Here is a 23,743-nt window from a genome sequence, read left to right as displayed (position 1 = left end):
TTGATGCACGTGCGGCTACTGCGCACACAATTCACAAACACAGAAAATAATTTTTTTTTGGTTTGGACTGGAGTGTACTTTCGGGGGTTACAGCACCCTTTAACGGTCAAGCCAGCCGGCCCTTTACTTATGACACAGGCGCACTCTTGGCACTACTTTGTTGATGCACGTGCGGCTACTGCGCACACAATTCACAAACACAGAAAATAATTTTTTTTTAGGTTTGGACTGGAGTGTACTTTCGGGGGTTACAGCACCCTTAACGGTCAAGCCAGCCGGCCCTTTACTTATGACACAGGCGCACGCTTGGCACTACTTTGTTGATGCACGTGCGGCTACTGCGCACACAATTCACAAACACAGAAAATAATTTTTTTTTGGTTTGGACTGGAGTGTACTTTCGGGGGTTACAGCACCCTTTAACGGTCAAGCCAGCCGGCCCTTTACTTATGACACAGGCGCACGCTTGGCACTACTTTGTTGATGCACGTGCGGCTACTGCGCACACAATTCACAAACACAGAAAATAATTTTTTTTTAGGTTTGGACTGGAGTGTACTTTCGGGGGTTACAGCACCCTTAACGGTCAAGCCAGCCGGCCCTTTACTTATGACACAGGCGCACGCTTGGCACTACTTTGTTGATGCACGTGCGGCTACTGCGCACACAATTCACAAACACAGAAAATAATTTTTTTTTTGGTTTGGACTGGAGTGTACTTTCGGGGGTTACAGCACCCTTAACGGTCAAGCCAGCCGGCCCTTTACTTATGACACAGGCGCACGCTTGGCACTACTTTGTTGATGCACGTGCGGCTACTGCGCACACAATTCACAAACACAGAAAATAATTTTTTTTTTGGTTTGGACTGGAGTGTACTTTCGGGGGTTACAGCACCCTTAACGGTCAAGCCAGCCGGCCCTTTACTTATGACACAGGCGAACGCTTGACACTACTTTGTTGATGCACGTGCGGCTACTGCGCACACAATTCACAAACACAGAAAATAATTTTTTTTTGGTTTGGACTGGAGTGTACTTTCAGGGGTTACAGCACCCTTTAACGGTCAAGCCAGCCGGCCCTTTACTTATGACACAGGCGCACGCTTGGCACTACTTTGTTGATGCACGTGCGGCTACTGCGCACACAATTCACAAACACAGAAAATAATTTTTTTTTGGTTTGGACTGGAGTGTACTTTCGGGGGTTACAGCACCCTTTAACGGTCAAGCCAGCCGGCCCTTTACTTATGACACAGGGGCACTCTTGGCACTACTTTGTTGATGCACGTGCGGCTACTGCGCACACAATTCACAAACACAGAAAATAATTTTTTTTTAGGTTTGGACTGGAGTGTACTTTCGGGGGTTACAGCACCCTTAACGGTCAAGCCAGCCGGCCCTTTACTTATGACACAGGCGCACGCTTGGCACTACTTTGTTGATGCACGTGCGGCTACTGCGCACACAATTCACAAACACAGAAAATAATTTTTTTTTGGTTTGGACTGGAGTGTACTTTCGGGGGTTACAGCACCCTTTAACGGTCAAGCCAGCCGGCCCTCTACTTATGACACAGGCGCACGCTTGGCACTACTTTGTTGATGCACGTGCGGCTACTGCGCACACAATTCACAAACACAGAAAATAATTTTTTTTTAGGTTTGGACTGGAGTGTACTTTCGGGGGTTACAGCACCCTTAACGGTCAAGCCAGCCGGCCCTTTACTTATGACACAGGCGCACGCTTGGCACTACTTTGTTGATGCACGTGCGGCTACTGCGCACACAATTCACAAACACAGAAAATAATTTTTTTTTTGGTTTGGACTGGAGTGTACTTTCGGGGGTTACAGCACCCTTAACGGTCAAGCCAGCCGGCCCTTTACTTATGACACAGGCGCACGCTTGGCACTACTTTGTTGATGCACGTGCGGCTACTGCGCACACAATTCACAAACACAGAAAATAATTTTTTTTTTGGTTTGGACTGGAGTGTACTTTCGGGGGTTACAGCACCCTTAACGGTCAAGCCAGCCGGCCCTTTACTTATGACACAGGCGCACGCTTGGCACTACTTTGTTGATGCACGTGCGGCTACTGCACACACAATTCACAAACACAGAAAATATATTATTTTTTTAGCACTTGGGGGGAGCACCCCTGATGGACAGAGCACCCCCTGGACAACACTACAGCACCCCTTTAGGACTGGGACACTGCACAGGACTTTGGAGTGGACACAGCCCCTATGGAGAACTGACTGCACAACACAGTCCAGCCAGCCCCTATGGACTTTGAAGTAGTGGACACAGCCCCTATTAACAACAGCAGCACAGCACAACACAGCCAGCCCCTATGGACTTTGAAGTAGTGGACAACAGCAGCACTACACTACACTACACTACACAGCACTAACTCCCACCCTCCCTCTTCACTGTCCACAGCCGAGTGAGAAAATGGCGCCGACGCGGGTACCTTATATAGGATCCAAAACCCGCGAGACTCGGAAGGCGGGATGATGACGTTTTGCCTCGATGTCAGATCCGAGTCAGGCGGGAAAAGTCGAGCCTGACTCGGATCGGACTCGGATCGGGGGGGCTCGGGGGGGTTCGGATTTCAGAAATCCGAACCCGCTCACCCCTAATATGCACCAGGATGACGCTAGGATAATACAGCAGTATATGCACCAGGATGACGCTAGGATAATACAGCATTATTGAACCAGTATGACGCTAGGATAATACAGCAGTATATACACCAGGGTGACGCTAGGATAATACAGCAGTATATGTACCAGGATGACACTAGGATAATACAGCAGTATATACACCAGGATGACGCTAGGATAATACAGCAGTATATGTACCAGGATGACACTAGGATAATACAGCAGTATATGTACCAGGATGACGCTAGGAAAATACAGCAGTATGTGTACCAGGATGACGCTAGGATAATACAGCAGTATATGTACCAGGATGACGCTAGGATAATACAGCAGTATATGTACCAGGATGACGCTAGGATAATACAGCAGTATATACACCAGGATGACACTAGGCTAATACAGCAGTATATATACCAGGATGACGCTAGGATAATACAGCAGTATATGCACCAGGGTGACGCTAGGATAATACAGCAGTAAATGCACCAGGGCGACGCTAGGATAATACAGCAGTATATGCACCAGGGTGACGCTAGGATAATACAGCAGTATACACACCAGGATGACGCTAGGATAATACAGCAGTATATGTACCAGGATGACACTAGGATAATACACCAGGATGACACTAGGATAATACAGTAGTATATATAAAAAAGGATGATGCTAGGATAATACAGCAGTATATGTACCAGGATGACACTAGGATAATACAACAGTATATACACCAGGATGATGCTAGGATAATACAGCAGTATATACACCAGGATGACACTAGGATAATACAGCAATATATGTACCAGGATGACACTAGGATAATACAGCAGTATATGCACCAGGATGACACTAGGATAATACAGCAGTATATGTACCAGGATGAGACTATGATAATACAGCAGTATATGTACCAGGATGACGCTAGGATAATACAGCAGTATATACACCAGGATGACACTAGGATAATACAGCAGTATATGTACCAGGATGACACTAGGATAATACAGCAGTATATGTACCAGGATGAGACTATGATAATACAGCAGTATATACACCAGGATGACGCTAGGATAATACAGCAGTATATACACCAGGATGACACTAGGATAATACAGCAGTATATACACCAGGATGACACTAGTATAATACAGCAGTATATGCACCAGGATGACACTAGGATAATACAGCAGTATATACACCAGGAAGACGCTAGGATAATACAGCAGTATATGCACCAGGATGACACTAGTATAATACAGCTGTATATGCACCAGGATGACGCTAGGATAATACAGCAGTATATACACCAGGATGACACTAGGATAATACAGCAGTATATGTACCAGGATGACGCTAGGATAATACAGCTGTATATGCACCAGGATGACGCTAGGATAATACAGCAGTATATACACCAGGATGACACTAGGATAATACAGCAGTATATGTACCAGGATGACGCTAGGATAATACAGCAGTATATACACCAGGATGACGCTAGGATAATACAGCAGTATATGTACCAGGATGACGCTAGGATAATACAGCAGTATATGCACCAGGATGACGCTAGGATAATACAGCAGTATATGCACCAGGATGACGCTAGGATAATATAGCAGTATATGCACCAGTATGACGCTAGGATAATACAGCAGTATATGCACCAGGATGACGCTAGGATAATACAGCAGTATATGCACCAGGGTGACGCTAGGATAATATGCAGTATATACACCAAGGTGACACTAGGATATACAGCAGTATATGTACCAGGGTGAGACTAGGATAATACAGCAGTATATACACCAGGGTGTCACTAGGATATACAGCAGTATATGTACCAGGGTGACACTATGATAATACAGCAGTATATACACCAGGGTGACACTAGGATATACAGCAGTATATGTACCAGGGTGACACTAGGATAATACAGCAGTATATGTACCAGGATGACACTAGGATAATACAGCAGTATATGCACCAGGATGACGCTAGGATAATACAGCAGTATATGCACCAGGATGATGCTAGGATAATACAGCAGTATATGTACCAGGATGAGACTAGGATAATACTGCAGTATATGTACCAGGATGATGTTCGGATAATACAGCAGTATTTGCACCAGGATAACGCTAGGATAATACAACAGTATATGTACCAGGATGACACTAGGATAATACAGCAGTATATGCACCAGGATGACGCTAGGATAATACAGCAGTATATGTACCAGGATGACGCTAGGATAATACAGCAGTATATGCACCATAATGAGGCTAGGATAATACAGCAGTATATACACCAGGATGACGCTAGGATAATACAGCAGAATATACACCAGGATGACGCTAGGATAATACAGCAGTATATACACCAGGATGACACTAGGATAATACAGCAGTATATGCACCAGGATGACACTAGGATAATACAACAGTATATGTACCAGGATAACGCTAGGATAATACAGCAGTATATGCACTAGGATGACGCTAGGATAATACAGCAGTATATGCACCAGGATGACGCTAGGATAATACAACAGTATATGTACCAGGATGACGCTAGGATAATACAGCAGTATATGCACCAGGATGACGCTAGGATAATACAGCAGTATATGCACCAGGATGACACTAGGATAATACAGCATTATATGCACCAGGATGACACTAGGATAATACAGCAGTATATGTACCAGGATGACACTAGGATAATACAGCAGTATATGCACCAGGATGACGCTAGGATAATACAGCAGTATATACACCAGGATGACGCTAGGATAATACAGCAGTATATGCACCAGGATGACGCTAGGATAATACAGCAGTATATGCACCAGGATGTCGCTAGGATAATACTGCAGTATATGCACCAGGATGACGCTAGGATAATACAGCAGTATATGCACCAGGATGACACTAGGATAATACAGCAGTATATGCACCAGGATGACGCTAGGATAATACAGCAGTATATGCACCAGGATGACACTAGTATACACATTATACAGTACACAATTTATTTACACAGTACGGTATCTTACTGATGTGTCATGTATATAATTATAATACAGTCTTTCTGTTTCTCGGCAGTGGTAGCAATACATATTAATGTTGAATTTACCATGTAAAATATTTTTAAATACAGGCACCAATGGCAAATGCAGAATAAAGTATTAGAGTTTGTTCTCTGCAATATTTTTATTTCAAAGCTGCTTTATGAAGTTGCAGATGTCTTTTCACATAACCTCACTGACATTGGACATCTGCAGGAGTGACACGGCCTATTTGATTTTTGAAGGGAAAAATTAGAGGTGTGGAGGTATTTGTGTTAAATGTTTTATTTTGAAAATTAGACTTTTGCATTTATTAATGACTGTCACAACACTGTAATTTGTGCTAATTCGCTGAGACTACATTGCACTATTACATTGTGCACAAATGGGGTGATGCAACTTTCATATTTACTACAAACACATCTCTAAACTACTGTTACACATGCCCGGCACAAACACACTACTTGTGACACAACTTATGAATGTACAGTAACGTGAGCTTTTTTTTTTTACTTGTGTCTTATCTTCTCTCTGCAAATGCATGCTATTAGCACAAGTGTAGCCAACAGTGTTTAAACGAAAGTGGTCATAGAGAAGTGGTGTAACTCACACCCCACCCTGTGCACAAGGGACAGCGCACCCAGTAAAAAAGGGACATTGGGCCTGATTCAGACCCGTTCGCTATTTGCGGTCGTTCGTTCAAAAAGAAGGGGTGGCTATTCAAATGATCCGTTCGCAAATTGCAGTCTGTTCACACCTCTAAGTCTGAACGAGCGAGCAAAACATACGCTCGTTTATTTGTTAAAAACGCCCCCTGGCCGCTCGCACCATACGTCATGTCCGCTATTTATTAGATTAATCGAGTACATCGACCAGCGTATGAACTGCTCGCTATTCTTGTGGTTGGTTTTTTCAACCAGTATTTTGCGAGCAGTTCTGAGTTAAAAAAAACCAAGTGACGTGTTCAATGACGCTGCTGGATTAATTATGCACTCCCTTAAAACGCCCGTTTTGACCTTTAAGCACGCCTGTGTTCGGATCTCCACTCCCCATTTTCAAGCACCTTCCCCTGTTACCACCCACATACGCCTCATTCTGTCACCCAAAATAGCAGGCATTCGCTATATTGCGAGCACATGAATTTTGGCCGCACTGACTGGTTCGCGCATGCGTATAACGATCCGTACGCATGCGCAGATGTGCGAACATCGCTCGGAACGAGCGTACTGCCGCTAGCGAGTGGCTCTGAATGAGGACCATTGTCTCAAAAGAAAGGAGAGTGGTCCCAATTCAAATTACACCACACAGTAGCACAATCTTAACCACATTACAATGCACATAGTGCCCCTGATTCACATTACACCACATAGTAGTGTCCCTTATTCATATTATGACACACAGTAGTGCCCCTTATACAAAATGCCCACAGTAGTTACCCTAATACACATAATGCAGACAGTAGTAGTGCCTCTTATACAATGCCCACAATAGTAATGCCCCTTATCTAGTGCCCACAGTAGTGGTGCCACTTATGCAGTGCCACCTATGCAATGCCCCCAGTAGTAGTGCCCTCAGAAGTAATGCCCGTAGTAGTAGTGCAACAATAGTAATGCCCCCAATAGTATTGTTCCCTGTAGTATTGACCTTAATGGTAATGCCCCCAATAAAAATGTCCCCTATAGTAATTCTCCCTGTTGTATTGCCATTAATAGTAATTCCACCCGTAGTAATGCCCCCTGTAGTACTGCCCCCAATAGTATTGCACACAGTAGTAATGCTTCATGTAGTAATGCCCCCTGTAGTAGTGCCCCAATAGTAATGCCCCAATAGTAGAGCTCCCTGTAGAAGTAATGCCCTAAATAGTAGTGCCCCATTAGTAATGCCCCCAATAGTAATGACCCCTGTAGTAGTGCCCCAATGGTAATGCCCTCAATAGTAATGCCCCAATAGTAATGCCCCCTTTAGTAGTGCCCACAATAATAATGCCCACAATAGTAATGTTCCCTTTTAATAGTGCCCACAATAGTTATGCCCACTGTAGTAGTGCCCCCAATAGTAATGCCCCTAGTAGTAGTGCCCCCAATAGTATTGCACACAGTAGTAATGCTTCATGTAGTAGTGCCCCCTGTAGTAGTGCCCCAATAGTAATGCCCCAATAGTAGAGCTCCCTGTAGAAGTAATGCCCTAAATAGTAGTGCCCCATTAGTAATGCCCCCAATAGTAATGACCCCTGTAGTAGTGCCCCAATGGTAATGCCCTCAATAGTAATGCCTCAATAGTAATGCCCCCTTTAGTAGTGCCCACAATAGTAATGCCCACAATAGTAATGTTCCCTTTTAATAGTGCCCACAATAGTTATGCCCACTGTAGTAGTGCCCCCAATAGTAATGCCCCTAGTAGTAGTGCCCCCAATAGTAATTCCCCCTGTAGTAGTGCCCCTAATAGTGATGCCCTCAATAGTAATGTCCCCAATAGTAATGCCCCAAATAGTAATGTCCCCAAAAGTAATGCCCTCAATAGTAATACCCCCAGTAGTAATGCCCCCAGAAGTAGTGCCCCAATAGTAATGTCCCCTGTAGTAGTGCCCCCAATAGTAATTCCCTCAATAGTAATGCCCCCAATAATAATGCCCTAAATAGAAATGCCCCCTGTAGTATTGCCCCAATAGTAGGGATGTGTGCCAACCCCTGAGTTTTGGTATTGAATCTGTATCTCCTCTGGTTTTGGATTGGTTTTGCCAAAACCTCCCTTCTGTGTTTTGTTTTTTGTTTTGGATCTGGATTTTTTCTTTAAAAAATCATAAAAACAGCTAAAATCACATAAAATTGGCCTGTTTTTGTTCCTACAGTATTATTAACCTCAATATAATTTATTTCCACTCGTTCCCAGTCAATTTTGACCACCTCACAGCTCACAATATTGATTTTTTTCATCTAGTTAAGGGCCAAGAGGTTGCATCCAGCTACAGTAGCTGGCTCAAAACTGGGTGATAAGTAGAGTTGAGGACTGTCCAAAGATGGTAGTTGGGGTACCCCTTGAGGATTGAAGAATTGATAGTTGATAACTGATACAGTCACTGACTGAAGGAGGAATTGATAGTTGATAATTCATGCAGCCACTGGCTGAAGTAAGAATTGATAGTTGATAGTTGGCGTAGCCACTGGCTGAAGTAAGAATAGTTGATACTTGATAATTGGTGCAGCCACTGGCTGAAGAATTGATAGTTGGCACAGCCACTGGCTGAAATAAGAAGAGTTGATAATTGATAATTGGTGCAGCCACTGACTCAAGTAAGAATTGATAGTTAATTTTTGATGCAGTCTCTGGGCTGAGTAGTACTGGAATACAGAGCTACAGTATGATTAGGAACCAGTCCTGCAACAGCTTTGAGGGCTGGAACTCTTGGCAAGTTGCATCCGTTACAACTTTGAGGGCTGGTGAGGAGTGACGACAGGTGGCCTTTGGGCCATGAAGCAGGATGCGGCCTTTGGACTGTGTAGCAGCCTTGAGGGCTGAGAACCCTTGGCTGAATGTCACTGCTGTGAATTGTGACTTGTGCCGCTGGGTTGACACAAGCAGCAGTTGGTTCAAAATTTCCTTTAAAAAAATGAAAGGGGCATGCAGGAGATGCTGTCTGTGGCCATTACAATTTCTGGACATTCATAAACCATAACATTAAAATGTCAGGCAGTAATGCCCCAACCAGCACATAATGGAAAGGAAAAAGGTGCAAGATGGAATTGTCCTATTTGGATGCTATCCCTAAAGTAGTCATCCACCATTCTCTGAATGGTGACCATATCAGACAAATCATGGCAGACATGTCACTCATTGTAGGCAGTTCTTTCAGACCCAACAAGATGTAATTTGTTTTTGCTGACTGATCTGCATCACCAACAGCAGTAGGTCTCTTAGAAAAATTTAGTTTTTTCCTGGCAGCTGCAGAAACTGAAGGAGGAGATGATGCCGTGTCACGTGTCGCTTGAGCTGACAAATTTGCATCTTTTCAGATTTATGTCCGTCGGAAAGAAAGACACAAGGTATGACTTAAACCTAGGATCAAGTATGGTCGCCAAAATATAGTAATCTGATTTCAAGAGATTGACAACCCTTGGTTCCTGGCAAAGCAAATGAAGGGCTTGATCTACCAGTCTGATATACCTAGCGGAATCACTCCATTTCAGTTCCTCCTTCAGTTCCGCCAGCTGCTTTTGCAAAAGTTTGATTAGGGGAATGACCTGACTCAAGCTGGCAGTGTCTGAACTAACTTTAAATGTGGAAAGTTCAAAGGGTTTCAGAACCTTGCACAACATGGAAATTATTCTCTACTGCGCTTGACTAAGGTGCATGCCTGCTCCTCACTATGTCATAGGCCGCAGTGTAGCCTTGGATGGCCTTTTGCTGCTCCTCCATCCGCTAAAGCATATAGAGGATAGAATTCTACCTAGTTACTACCTCTTGCTTCAGGTGATGGAAGGGCAAATTCAACAGTTCTTGCTGGTTCTGCAATCTTTGAAATGCAGTTGCTGAATGTCGAAAAAGTCCAGAAATCTTACGGGCCACCTAGAGCATCTCCTGCACACCCCTGTAATTTTTAAAAAATGTTACACCACCAAATTAATTGTGTGAGCAAAACACGGGATGTGATTGAATTCACCCACATATAATGCTCGCACAATATTGCTGGCATTGTCCGAGATCACAAATCCCAGGGGGAGTCCCAGTGGGGTAAGCCATTTTGCAATGATTTCACTCAGTTTTCAGAGGTTCTCAGTGGTATGCCTCTTAGTGAAACCGGTGATACACAGAGTAGCCTGCCTCTGAATGAGCAGGCATTTGTTTGATGCTGCTGCTGCTGCTGCTGTTTGCACTGTTGGAGGCAATACACCTACCCAGTGGGCTGTCACAGTCATGTAATCTTTAGTTTACCCTGTCCCACTTTTCCACATATCTGTGGTTAAGTGGAGAGTGGGCACAATGGCATTTCGGAGGACATTAATAATGTTTTTTTTAATGTCCTTGTACAGATTGGGAATTGATATTTTCGAGAAGTGGTATCTAGAAGGGACATGGTAGCGGGGCCACAAGACCTCCATTAACTGTCTAAAACCCACTGCATTAATGGCAGATACTGGACGCACATCTAATACCAGCATAGCTGTTAAGGCGTCAGTAATCCGCTGTGCAACTGGGTGTTTGCTGTCATACTTTGTTTGGTTGAACTACTAAAAGTGGTCTTCTTCCTGGGCACCTTCTGGGATGAAGATCCACTCACAGCAACAGCAGCAGCAGGCAAAGCACTCAAGGATCCTTCTGAGGAACAATGGATAGGAGAGGAGTCTGTCCTTATGATATTGGATTCAGGACTACTACCAATCACAAATGAGGATGTTGATGATGATGCAGGTGTTGGTGGTGGAGATTGCAGGTGCCTGGATCCAGATAGAAGAGAGCAGCTAGGTGACACTGGACTAATTGTTGTTCGCTTTTTTGTCCCCAAAGTTTCAGAATTTGGAATACCCTTTCCAATTTGATGAATGTGCTGCAAGTGATGTAACAGCAAGGAGGTTCCTAGATGATTAAGGTCATTACCTCTAATCACTGTTACATGGCAACAGTTACAAATGGCTTGGCAAAGGTTGCCTGGATTTGGGTGGAAATGATTACACACATGAGAAGTGGATTTTTTGGTCCTTTGCCCAGGCATGGTAATGATGGGATATTTTCCACCATGGGCAACAACTGTTGCCTGATTTACATCCTCGGCATCAACATCCTCATCATCAACATCCTCATCATCCTTGTTGTTATTGCCAACTACTTTAATATCCTCCTCATCCTTCTGATGCAATTCCACAAAAGCATCCTCGATTTCTATGTCAGCATGTTGACATGTGCTGCTCATCCCCACATTTGCAGAGGGCACACAAATGGTGGAAGGAGGATCCTCTTCAAGTACAGTATTAGAAAGGTCAGGCTCACACATGGCAACGGCGGACACACTTGGACTCTCCACGGAAATCTGTGACTTTTCGGAGACCATTTAAATTTTTTTTGTACCTCTTCTACAAGCAGAAGGGCTTAAATCATCACAACTAGAACCACCAGTCATAAATAAAGGCCAAGGCCTTATACTTTCCTTTCACTTCATGTAGTGAATGGCATATTGCCAATTTTTTATTTCTCTAAAGCTGACTTAGCTTTAGATTTTTTTTTCTTTAATGGGTAAAAGTTGATTTTTTTTACATGGCCTGACTTAAGCCCTGGTGCATCGACCTTCATAGACGGGCTTGCATCGTCATCATGACTGCTGCCGGCAGCTACAAGACTGGTACTGTATGTAGATCCTGCTTTCCTGTCATGTGACTGTCCTCCATACTCACTGAGGTCTTACAGCAGTGTCACCAAGCAATTATAGCGCAGCTAAGTTGTGGCTAATGCACACAACCACACACAGAGGAATAAACTAAAATTCACACTCGGGGGGGGGGGGGGGAGAGAGCACCCCTGAACAAGGCAGCAGCCCCAGGCAGCACCCCTGTGCACCTACATTGCAATTTTTTTCACACTGGGGTTGAAGAGCACCCCTAAACGAGGTAGCAGCCCCTTGATAAATGACACAGGCAGCACCCCTGTGCACCTACATTGCTGATAAGTGTGGCTAATGAGCACACACACACACAGAAAAATTTGTTTTCATTTTTTTGGTTCCTTCCCGGTCCTACCCACATTTTAACCCCTGGTAGGCAATGTGTCTTCTACTCCAGCTAATGTGGAACTACACATTTCAGCATGCCCTGTTATAGTTTTCCTTTGACAGGGCATGCTAAAAACTGTGGCAGGGCATGCTAAAACTGTGGCAGGGCATGCTGGAATGTATCGTTCCACAACAGCTGGGAGCGCTTAGCATTTATTAGGAGCGAAAAAAAGAGGACTGGCTGTTGATTTTTTTTTACTATACTTAAAAGCATGTAAATGAAAGCAATTCAATGTTTTAGACGTTTCATTAAATATCCAATAATAATTTGCATACACACATTCTATGGCAATACAATAATTAATATTAATATGAGTCTTTCCTCAATAGAACAGTTAAGAGATTTCTACAGTTCAACAAATCAACATAGGTAGATTGTATGAGCATTTAAGCTTTGCAGTTAATAGTCAATCAAAAGGAACTTTAATATAATAAACATAATGCAGCAATGCATCAATTAATATTAATATACAGCTTTCCTCAGAACAGCTCAGCGGTCATCCCACAGTTTAGCAAATTAGTACAGGCAAGATTAGCACACGGCCATAGGGAGGAGTTTGCGAGCGTTGCCATCGCCCAGGGAGCAGCGTCCTGGGGGTCGAGAGCATCGCTGCCCAAAAGCCACTACATCTGGCTAGCATCCAGGCAGCTCTCTACTTTCTCCTGAAGGCAGTCGTGCCCTTACTTACCAACTCTCCCTGATTTCTAGGGAGACTCCCTGAAATAGTAGCAATCTCCCTGACTCACTGCAGAGTCTAGAAATCTCCCTGATTGCATCTTACCTCCAATATGATTCATGAAGCTGTTATATAAAAAATATATACATCCAAATGGGATCATTCGAATCATTTCCCTGCATTGGTTAAAGGCATAATGATCCCTATGGCTACATGCATTTTCTGAAAAATACCATTGTGTTTTCATCAAAAAGTAGATCTTACCAGGGGCGGATTGGGATGGAAAACCAGCCCTGGAAATTTCTGGAAGCAGCCCTAATGGGGGCGCATCTGTTGAAGGGCGGGGTCTGTGGAGGGGGTGGGATACTCACCCCTCATAGGGCCTGATTCTGAGTCAGAGGCAACCGTGGCCTTCCTTGTGTCCTTTGCTGCAGTCGGGTCTGTGGCGTTATGCTAATGCAGCTATATTACTGGCATATCCGGGGCAAACAAGCCTGTGACTAGAAAGCTCTGTGGCTTTATTTTCAAACAAGCTTCCGATATCCTTTTCTGATATTTGTTCGAATTATCCTAAGGCTGCGTACACACTTATAGATATATCTGTCCAATATGTCTGCTGGTCCAGTTTTGTTTGTCAAGAAAGTGGGATCAAGACAGAGGTGACAGGGACAGGACAATGGGGATAGGGCAGTAAATAGGTGACAGAGCAGGACAGGACAGGACAGCAGTGACACTTTAGAAAGGACAGGACCAGGTCAGAGGTGACAGGAAAGAGGGGTGACAGGGAAGGATAGCTGTTAGGTCCAGGACAGAGGTGTCAGGGACAGGACAGCATTGACAGGACAAGGACAGAGGTAATAAGGACAGGACAGCATTGACAGGACAAGGACAGAGGTGACAGGGACAGGACAGCATTGACAGGACAAGGACAGAGGTGGCAGGGACAGGACAGCATGGACAGGACAAGGACAGAGGTGATAGGGACAGGACAGCATTGACAAGGACAGAGGTGTCAGGGATAGGACAGCATTGCCAGAACAAGTACAGAGGTGACAGGGACAGGACAGCATTGCCAGGACAAGGACAGAGGTGACAGGGACAGGACAGCATTGCCAGGACAAGGACAGAGGTGACAGGGACAGGACAGCATTGCTAGGACAAGGACAGAACAGCATTGACAGGGACAGGACAGCATTGCCAGGACAAGGACAGAACAGCATTGACAGAGACAGGACAGCATTGCCAGGACAAGGACAGAGGTGATAAGGACAGGACAGCATTGCCAGGACAAGGACAGAGGTGATAAGGACAGGACAGCATTGCCAGGACAAGGACAGAGGTGACAGGGACAGGACAGAATTGCCAGGACAAGGACAGAGGTGACAGGGACAGGACAGCATTGCCAGGACAAGGACAGAGGTGACAGGGACAGGACAGCATTGCCAGGACAAGGACAGAGGTTGACAGGGACAGGACAGCATTGACAGGACAAGGACAGAGGTAACAGGGACAGGACAGCTTTGCCAGGACAAGGACAGAGGTGACAGGGACAGGACAGCATTGCCAGGACAAGGACAGAGGTGACAGGGATAGGACAGCATTGCCAGGACAAGGACAGAGGTGACAGGGACAGGACAGCATTGCCAGGAAAAGGACAGAGGTGACAGGGACAGGACAGCATTGCCAGGACAAGGACAGAGGTGTCAGGGACAGGACAGCATTGCCAGGACAAGGACAGAGGTGACAGGGACAGGACAGCATTGCCAGGACAAGGACAGAGGTGACAGAGACAGGACAGCATTGATAGGACAAGGACAGAGGTGACAGAACAAGGACAGAGGTGACAGGGACAGGACAGCATTGATAGGACAAGGACAGAGGTGTCAGGGACAGGACAGCATTGCCAGGACAAGGACAGAGGTGATAAGGACAGGACAGCATTGCCAGGACAAGGACAGAGGTTGACAGGGACAGGACAGCATTGCCAGGACAAGGACAGAGGTTGACAGGGACAGGACAGCATTGCCAGGACAAGGACAGAGGTTGACAGGGACAGGACAGCATTGACAGGACAAGGACAGAGGTGACAGGGACAGGACAGCATTGCTAGGACAAGGACAGAGGTGTCAGGGACAGGACAGCATTGCCAGGACAAGGACAGAGGTTGACAGGGACAGGACAGAGGTGACAGGGACAGGACAGCATTGCCAGGACAAGGACAGAGGTGACAGGGACAGGACAGCATTGCCAGGACAAGGACAGAGGTGATAGGGACAGGACAGCATTGCCAGGACAAGGACAGAGGTGACATGGACAGAACAGCATTGCCAGGACAAGGACAGAGGTGTCAGGGACAGGACAGCATTGCCAGGACAAGGACAGAGGTGACAGGGACAGGACAGCACTGACAGGACAAGGACAGAGGTGACAGAACAAGGACAGAGGTGACAGGGACAGGACAGCATTGACAGGACAAGGACAGAGGTGTCAGGGACAGGACAGCATTGCCAGGACAAGGACAGAGGTTGACAGGGACAGGACAGCATTGCCAGGACAAGGACAGAGGTGACAGGGACAGGACAATGGGGATAGGGCAGTAAATAGGTGACAGAGCAGGACAGGACAGCAGTGACACTTTAGAAAGGACAGGACCAGGTCAGAGGTGACAGGAAAGAGGGGTGACAGGGAAGGATAGCTGTTAGGTCCAGGACAGAGGTGACAGGGCCATGGCAGCATTGACAGGATAAGGACAGAGGTGATAAGGACAGGACAGCATTGACAGGACAAGGACAGAGGTGATAAGGACAGGACAGCATTGACAGGACAAGGACAGAGGTGATAAGTACAGGACAGCATTGACAGGACAAGGACAGAGGTGGCAGGGACAGAACAGCATGGACAGAACAAGGACAGAGGTGATAGGGACAGGACAGCATTGACAAGGACAGAGGTGTCAGGGTTAGGACAGCATTGCCAGGACAAGGACAGAGGTGACAGGGACAGGACAGCATTGCCAGGACAAGGACAGAGGTGACAGGGACAGGACAGCATTGCCAGGACATGGACAGAGGTGACAGGGACAGGACAGCAAGCATTGCCTGGACAAGGACAGAGGTTGACAGGGACAGGACAGCATTGCTAGGACAAGGACAGAGGTGTCAGGGACAGGACAGCATTGCCAGGACAAGGACAGAGGTGACAGGGACAGGACAGCATTGCCAGGACAAGGACAGAACAGCATTGACAGGGACAGGACAGCATTGCCAGGACAAGGACAGAGGTGATAGGGACAGGACATTATTGCCAGGACAAGGACAGAGGTGACAGGGACAGGACAGCATTGCCAGGACAAGGACAGAGGTGACAGGGACAGGACAGCACTGACAGGACAAGGACAGAGGTGACAGAACAAGGACAGAGGTGACAGGGACAGGACAGCATTGACAGGACAAGGACAGAGGTGTCAGGGACAGGACAGCATTGCCAGGACAAGGACAGAGGTTGACAGGGACAGGACAGCATTGCCAGGACAAGGACAGAGGTGACAGGGACAGGACAATGGGGATAGGGCAGTAAATAGGTGACAGAGCAGGACAGGACAGCAGTGACACTTTAGAAAGGACAGGACCAGGTCAGAGGTGACAGGAAAGAGGGGTGACAGGGAAGGATAGCTGTTAGGTCCAGGACAGAGGTGACAGGGCCATGGCAGCATTGACAGGATAAGGACAGAGGTGATAAGGACAGGACAGCATTGACAGGACAAGGACAGAGGTGATAAGGACAGGACAGCATTGACAGGACAAGGACATAGGTGATAAGTACAGGACAGCATTGACAGGACAAGGACAGAGGTGGCAGGGACAGAACAGCATGGACAGAACAAGGACAGAGGTGATAGGGACAGGACAGCATTGACAAGGACAGAGGTGTCAGGGTTAGGACAGCATTGCCAGGACAAGGACAGAGGTGACAGGGACAGGACAGCATTGCCAGGACAAGGACAGAGGTGACAGGGACAGGACAGCATTGCCAGGACATGGACAGAGGTGACAGGGACAGGACAGCAAGCATTGCCTGGACAAGGACAGAGGTTGACAGGGACAGGACAGCATTGCTAGGACAAGGACAGAGGTGTCAGGGACAGGACAGCATTGCCAGGACAAGGACAGAGGTGACAGGGACAGGACAGCATTGCCAGGACAAGGACAGAACAGCATTGACAGGGACAGGACAGCATTGCCAGGACAAGGACAGAGGTGATAGGGACAGGACATTATTGCCAGGACAAGGACAGAGGTGACAGGGACAGGACAGCATTGCCAGGACAAGGACAGAGGTGACAGGGACAGGACAGTATTGCCAGGACAAGGACAGAGGTTGACAGGGACAGGACAGCATTGACCGGACAAGGACAGAGGTGACAGGGACAGGACAGCATTGCCAGGACAAGGACAGAGGTGACAGGGACAGGACAGCATTGCCAGGACAAGGACAGAGGTGACAGAGACAGGACAGCACTGACAGGACAAGGACAGAGGTGACAGAACAAGGACAGAGGTGACAGGGACAGGACAGCATTGATAGGACAAGGACAGAGGTGTCAGGGACAGGACAGCATTGCCAGGACAAGGACAGAGGTGATAAGGACAGGACAGCATTGCCAGGACAAGGACAGAGGTTGACAGGGACAGGACAGCATTGCCAGGACAAGGACAGAGGTTGACAGGGACAGGACAGCATTGACAGGACAAGGACAGAGGTGACAGGGACAGGACAGCATTGCCAGGACAAGGACAGAGGTTGACAGGGACAGGACAGCATTGACAGGACAAGGACAGAGGTGACAGGGACAGGACAGCATTGCTAGGACAAGGACAGAGGTGTCAGGGACAGGACAGCATTGCCAGGACAAGGACAGAGGTTGACAGGGACAGGACAGAGGTGACAGGGACAGGACAGCATTGCCAGGACAAGGACAGAGGTGACAGGGACAGGACAGCATTGCCAGGACAAGGACAGAGGTGATAGGGACAGGACAGAATTGCCAGGACAAGGACAGAGGTGACAGGGACAGGACAGCATTGCCAGGACAAGGACAGAGGTGATAGGGACAGGACAGCATTGCCAGGACAAGGACAGAGGTGTCAGGGACAGGACAGCATTGCCAGGACAAGGACAGAGGTGACAGGGACAGGACAGCATTGCCAGGACAAGGACAGAGGTGACAGAACAAGGACAGAGGTGACAGGGACAGGACAGCATTGCCAGGACAAGGACAGAGGTGTCAGGGACAGGACAGCATTGCCAGGACAAGGACAGAGGTGACAGGGACAGGACAGCACTGACAGGACAAGGACAGAGGTGACAGAACAAGGACAGAGGTGACAGGGACAGGACAGCATTGACAGGACAAGGACAGAGGTGTCAGGGACTGGACAGCATTGCCAGGACAAGGACAGAGGTGATAAGGACAGGACAGCATTGCCAGGACAAGGACAGAGGTTGACAGGGACAGGACAGCATTGCCAGGACATGGACAGAGGTGACAGGGACAGGACAATGGGGATAGGGCAGTAAATAGGTGACAGAGCAGAGCAGGACAGGACAGCAGTGACACTTTAGAAAGGACAGGACCAGGTCAGAGGTGACAGGAAAGAGGGGTGACAGGGAAGGATAGCTGTTAGGTCCAGGACAGAGGTGACAGGGACAGGTCAAGGACAGAGGTGACAGGGACAGGACAGCATTGACAGGACAAGGACAGAGGTGGCAGGGACAGGACAGCATGGACAGGACAAGGACAGAGGTGATAGGGACAGGACAGCATTGACAAGGACAGAGGTGTCAGGGATAGGACAGCATTGCCAGGACAAGGACAGAGGTGACAGGGACAGGACAGCATTGCCAGGACAAGGACAGAGGTGACAGGGACAGGACAGCATTGCCAGGACATGGACAGAGGTGACAGGGACAGGACAGCAAGCATTGCCATGATAAGGACAGAGGTTGACAGGGACAGGACAGCATTGCTAGGACAAGGACAGAGGTGTCAGGGACAGGACAGCATTGCCAGGACAAGGACAGAGGTGACAGGGACAGGACAGCATTGCCAGGACAAGGACAGAGGTGATAAGGACAGGACAGCATTGCCAGGACAAGGACAGAGGTTGACAGGGACAGGACAGCATTGCCAGGACAAGGACAGAGGTTGACAGGGACAGGACAGCATTGACAGGACAAGGACAGAGGTGACAGGGACAGGACAGCATTGCCAGGACAAGGACAGAGGTTGACAGGGACAGGACAGCATTGACAGGACAAGGACAGAGGTGACAGGGACAGGACAGCATTGACAGAACAAGGACAGAGGTGACAGGGACAGGACAGCATTGATAGGACAAGGACAGAGGTGTCAGGGACAGGACAGAGGTGACAGGGACAGGACAGCATTGACAGAACAAGGACAGAGGTGACAGGGACAGGACAGCATTGATAGGACAAGGACAGAGGTGTCAGGGACAGGACAGCATTGCCAGGACAAGGACAGAGGTGATAAGGACAGGACAGCATTGCCAGGACAAGGACAGAGGTTGACAGGGACAGGACAGCATTGCCAGGACAAGGACAGAGGTTGACAGGGACAGGACAGCATTGACAGGACAAGGACAGAGGTGACAGGGACAGGACAGCATTGCCAGGACAAGGACAGAGGTTGACAGGGACAGGACAGCATTGACAGGACAAGGACAGAGGTGACAGGGACAGGACAGCATTGCTAGGACAAGGACAGAGGTGACAGGGACAGGACAATGGGGATAGGGCAGTAAATAGGTGACAGAGCAGGACAGGACAGCAGTGACACTTTAGAAAGGACAGGACCAGGTCAGAGGTGACAGGAAAGAGGGGTGACAGGGAAGGATAGCTGTTAGGTCCAGGACAGAGGTGTCAGGGACAGGACAGCATTGACAGGACAAGGACAGAGGTAATAAGGACAGGACAGCATTGACAGGACAAGGACAGAGGTGGCAGGGACAGGACAGCATGGACAGGACAAGGACAGAGGTGATAGGGACAGGACAGCATTGACAAGGACAGAGGTGTCAGGGATAGGACAGCATTGCCAGGACAAGGACAGAGGTGACAGGGATAGGACAGCATTGCCAGGACAAGGACAGAGGTGACAGGGACAGGACAGCATTGCCAGGACAAGGACAGAGGTGACAGGGACAGGACAGCAAGCATTGCCAGGACAAGGACAGAGGTTGACAGGGACAGGACAGCATTGCTAGGACAAGGACAGAACAGCATTGACAGGGACAGGACAGCATTGCCAGGACAAGGACAGAACAGCATTGACAGAGACAGGACAGCATTGCCAGGACAAGGACAGAGGTGATAAGGACAGGACAGCATTGCCAGGACAAGGACAGAGGTGACAGGGACAGGACAGAATTGCCAGGACAAGGACAGAGGTGACAGGGACAGGACAGCATTGCCAGGACATGGACAGAGGTGACAGGGACAGGACAGCATTGCCAGGACAAGGACAGAGGTCGACAGGGACAGGACAGCATTGACAGGACAAGGACAGAGGTAACAGGGACAGGACAGCTTTGCCAGGACAAGGACAGAGGTGACAGGGACAGGACAGCATTGCCAGGACAAGGACAGAGGTGACAGGGATAGGACAGCATTGCCAGGACAAGGACAGAGGTGACAGGGACAGGACAGCATTGCCAGGACAAGGACAGAGTTGACAGGGACAGGACAGCATTGCCAGGACAAGGACAGAGGTGGAAGGGACAGGATAGCATTGCCAGGACAAGGACAGAGGTGACAGGGACAGGACAGCATTGCCAGGACAAGGACAGAGGTGACAGGGACAGGACAATGGGGATAGGGCAGTAAATAGGTGACAGAGCAGAGCAGGACAGGACAGCAGTGACACTTTAGAAAGGACAGGACCAGGTCAGAGGTGACAGGAGAGAGGGGTGACAGGGAAGGATAGCTGTTAGGTCCAGGACAGAGGTGACAGGGCCATGGCAGCATTGACAGGATAAGGACAGAGGTGATAAGGACAGGACAGCATTGACAGGACAAGGACAGAGGTGATAAGGACAGGACAGCATTGACAGGACAAGGACAGACGTGGCAGGGACAGGACAGCATGGACAGGACAAGGACAGAGGTGATAGGGACAGGACAGCATTGACAAGGACAGAGGTGTCAGGGATAGGACAGCATTGCCAGGGCAAGGACAGAGGTGACAGGGACAGAACAGCATTGCCAGGACAAGGACAGAGGTGACAGGGACAGGACAGCATTGCCAGGACAAGGACAGAGGTGACAGGGACAGGACAGCAAGCATTGCCAGGACAAGGACAGAGGTTGACAGGGACCGGACAGCATTGCTAGGACAAGGACAGAGGTGTCAGGGACAGGACAGCTTTGCCAGGACAAGGACAGAGGTGACAGGGACAGGACAGCATTGCCAGGACAAGGACAGAACAGCATTGACAGGGACAGGACAGCATTGCCAGGACAAGGACAGAGGTTATAGGGACAGGACAGCATTGCCAGGACAAGGACAGAGGTGACAGGGACAGGACAGCATTGCCAGGACAAGGACAGAGGTGACAGGGACAGGACAGCATTGCCAGGACAAGGACAGAGGTTGACAGGGACCGGACAGCATTGACAGGACAAGGACAGAGGTGACAGGGACAGGACAGCATTGCCAGGACAAGGACAGAGGTGACAGGGACAGGACATCATTGCCAGGACAAGGACAGAGGTGACAGGGACAGGACAGCATTGCCAGGACAAGGACAGAGGTGTCAGGGACAGGACAGCATTGCCAGGACAAGGACAGAGGTGACAGGGACAGGACAGCATTGCCAGGACAAGGACAAAGGTGACAGAGACAGGACAGCACTGGCAGGACAAGGACAGAGGTGACAGAACAAGGACAGAGGAGACAGGGACTGGACAGCATTGATAGGACAAGGACAGAGGTGTCAGGGACAGGACAGCATTGCCAGGACAAGGACAGAGGTGATAAGGACAGGACAGCAATGCCAGGACAAGGACAGAGATTGACAGGGACAGGACAGCATTGCCAGGACAAGGACAGAGGTTGACAGGGACAGGACAGCATTGACAGGACAAGGACAGAGGTGACAGGGACAGGACAGCATTGCCAGGACAAGGACAGAGGTTGACAGGGACAGGACAGCATTGACAGGACAAGGACAGAGGTGACAGGGACAGGACAGCATTGCTAGGACAAGGACAGAGGTGTCAGGGACAGGACAGCATTGCCAGGACAAGGACAGAGGTTGACAGGGACAGGACAGAGGTGACAGGGACAGGACAGCTTTGCCAGGACAAGGACAGAGGTGACAGGAACAGGACAGCATTGCCAGGACAAGGACAGAGGTGATAGGGACAGGACAGCATTGCCAGGACAAGGACAGAGGTGACATGGACAGAACAGCATTGCCAGGACAAGGACAGATGTGTCAGGGACAGGACAGCATTGCCAGGACAAGGACAGAGGTGACAGGGACAGGACAGCACTGACAGGACAAGGACAGATGTGACAGAACAAGGACAGAGGTGACAGGGACAGGACAGCATTGACAGGACAAGGACAGAGGTGTCAGGGACAGGACAGCATTGCCAGGACAAGGACAGAGGTGATAAGGACAGGACAGCATTGCCAGGATAAGGACAGAGGTTGACAGGGACAGGACAGCATTGCCAGGACAAGGACAGAGGTTGTCTTGGACAGGACAGCATTGACAGGACAAGGACAGAGGTGTCAGGGACAGGACAGCATTGCCAGGACAAGGACAGAGGTGATAAGGACAGGACAGCATTGCCAGGACAAGGACAGAGGTTGACAGGGACAGGACAGCATTGCCAGGACAAGGACAGAGGTGACAGGGACAGGACAGCATTGCCAGGACAAGGACAGAACAGCATTGACAGGGACAGGACAGCATTGACAGGATAAAGACAGAGGTGACAGGGACAGGACAGCATTGACAGGACAAGGACAGAGGTGACAGGGACAGGACAGCATTGCCAGGACCAGGACAGAGGTGACAGGGACAGGACAGCATTGCCAGGACAAGGACAGAACAGCATTGACAGGGACAGGACAGCATTGACAGGATAAGGACAGAGATGACAGGGACAGGTCAAGGACAGAGGTGACAGGGACAGGACAGAATTGACAGGACAAGGACAGAGGTGACAGGGACAGGACAGCATTGACCGGACAAGGACAGAGGTGACAGGGACAGGACAGCATTGCCTGGACAAGGACTGAGTTTGACAGGGACAGGACAGCTTTGCTAGAACAAGGACAGCACTGACAGGACAAGGACAGAGGTGACAGAACAAGGACAGAGGTGACAGGGACAGGACAGCATTGATAGGACAAGGACAGAGGTGTCAGGGACAGGACAGCATTGCCAGGACAAGGACAGAGGTGATAAGGACAGGACAGCATTGCCAGGACAAGGACAGAGGTTGACAGGGACAGGACAGCATTGCCAGGACAAGGACA

The sequence above is a fragment of the Taudactylus pleione genome, unplaced genomic scaffold, assembly GCF_031769625.1.
Source record: "Taudactylus pleione unplaced genomic scaffold, aTauple2 ptg000695l, whole genome shotgun sequence".
Taxonomy (NCBI): Eukaryota; Metazoa; Chordata; class Amphibia; order Anura; family Myobatrachidae; genus Taudactylus; species Taudactylus pleione.
The sequence above is the reverse complement of the archived record's forward strand: the minus strand, read 5'-3'. Positions refer to the sequence as shown.